Below are 2,069 nucleotides of genomic sequence, written 5' to 3' on the forward strand. Positions count from 1 at the left end.
CGCCGCGATCCGTGAGGAGCCTACCGGCTCATCCGGCGCCGGCAGTGCTGCGGGTACGTGGTTCGGGTATGGGAGGGCGGTGAGGCGCTGCGGAGCCGGAGAGGAACTGGGAGGCGGGAGCTGAAAGAAACGGCACCGGGGAGATAAGATGGGAAGGTGGAAGGTGGGAATGCTGCGTCCGGGAGACGTTCGAGGGGGAAAACGGCAAAGGGAACGCGGTGCGAGTGGCGAAACGGCGCCGGGGAGGGAATCTTAGGGGGTAGGAGGAGAAAGACGGCGCTGGAGAGCGGGAGGCGGGGAACGAAAATGGCGGCGAGGGAGGGGAGACGTTGGGAGGCGGGGAACGAAAATGGTGGCGAGGGAGGGGAGACGGGGAAGCTGTGATTCAGCGTCTGGCTGAGGTTGTCCTGTGCCGGGCGCTGGGTAGGAAGGAGAGCAGGGGGCTGTGCTGTGCTCTCAGTAGTTCCTCTCTTAGCAGCAGCCACGACCCGGCCCGGCCCGAGACCTGCATCCCTTCAGAGCTGGATAGCCTGTCTGCCCAGCATGATACAGCTGACGGGTGGATGAAATGGCAGCAGACGTGGCTTGGTGTATAGATTGCCCCGCTGCTGTGGAGCCCCCTCAAGCATAGATGCCATGCAAGCTGTGCTGACCCCGGCCTGGCTCCTGCGGGTCACTGCATGTCAAGGACGTCCCAACAGTCAGTGAAGCTTCTCCTCACCAACGTGTGATCGCATCGTGCCTTGGGTTGTCGTGGTCAGTCAGCACAGTAGCAAAATAGTGCTGCTGACTCTGAAAGAGATAATGGAGGTAAGTTTTCAGTCTTCATTTTCTTTATAGTGTGAGTGATGTGAGTGGAAGTGAATGGGGTGCAGAATCCCAGCTGGCTCCTGGGTTCTGCATGGGGTCATTTAAGTTCATACTCGTTTTCACAGTTTTGCTGGTCTTCACTGCCTAAAAATCCTACTTTGCTCAGTCCTGGACACTTTGCAGGTGGAATCTCGATGTCTGATTCATTTAGTGCTCGCCACTGTGCTGCTGCTGCCACTTCCCCCACCTTGCCAGGGGATGTCCCTTCACTTAAAATATCACTAGTACATTGATACAATTTCACATCCTGAGGCAGTGAAACGGTAAAAGCTCAGCAAACACAGAGTGAGCAACCATAGCGGAATATTTACACACCAGTGAGTTTGCTAAAGGTATTTTGTATCCTCTCCCAAGCAGAAGCAAAGTTTTCTTTGTCCTCTTCCTGCAAGAGAACCACAAAGAACATATTGTGCACCAAAAGCTGCCATCTGTGGATGTGTGGCTGCTCACAAACAAAGCTGTTACGCTGACAGTGTTTGAGACAGCAGCTGCTATCAAGGCTGTATTAGCATTCAGGCACTGATAATCAATTGTTAATTGCCATATCCCACCTGGTTTCCAGACTGTATTGAGTGCTTGTGGGAAGGCTGTCCTCACTCTTCTGGGGATGTTCTTGCTTTTTCAGAAAGGGCGAGTCCTCAGGAGGTCCCCCAGCAGAACCAGGACCCTGTTGAAACCGAAACAAAGGGGACCGAAGGTACTGACTTTGCAGAACAGGAAAGTCTTCACGATGAGCTGCTACCTGAACTGGACAGCCAGGAAAGGGCAGAGCTGCTGCGGTGGATCGATGCCACACAGCCACCGAGCCCAGACGTCCCCAGCAGCACAAAAACACCACCATTCATCACATTGCTCCCTGACTTTCCCTGGGCCAGCAGGGAGCGAAACGGAGAGGGAGAGACTGAGGCCTGGATCAGCAGCGACCTGTTCTGCACACATCCATTGTGCTCCAGGCAGTTCCCCAGGCCGCTGTCCTGCAGGCCTTTCCTGCTGTCCTGCAGCACATCACCAAAGCTGCTCGTGTTAACCCCCCTGGATGTCCCAGCACTTCCCTTTCACCGCACAGCACATCTGATGGAGGAGGCACAGCAGACGCAGCCCCAGGTGGTTCTCACCCGCCTGGCACTGCCACCTGGCTGCACCTCCTGCTCCGTGCCGGACAACCACAGCGGGGATGGCACCGAGCCGGCTGAGTGCCA

General features: G+C 56.0%; 1 long non-coding RNA gene across 2 annotated transcripts; it reads left to right on the forward strand.

The window, feature by feature from the left end:
* LOC104914242 lies at positions 1 to 2,063 on the forward strand. Of its 2 annotated transcripts, none has more exons than XR_795902.1 (3): positions 1 to 53; positions 476 to 810; positions 1,496 to 2,063. It is a non-coding gene; the product is annotated as an uncharacterized LOC104914242 (long non-coding RNA). The 2 variants fall into 2 exon arrangements; XR_795901.1 differs by having other exon boundaries at positions 479 to 810.
* Positions 2,064 to 2,069: the final 6 nt, after the last annotated feature.

The sequence above is a fragment of the Meleagris gallopavo genome, chromosome 24, assembly GCF_000146605.3.
Source record: "Meleagris gallopavo isolate NT-WF06-2002-E0010 breed Aviagen turkey brand Nicholas breeding stock chromosome 24, Turkey_5.1, whole genome shotgun sequence".
Taxonomy (NCBI): Eukaryota; Metazoa; Chordata; class Aves; order Galliformes; family Phasianidae; genus Meleagris; species Meleagris gallopavo.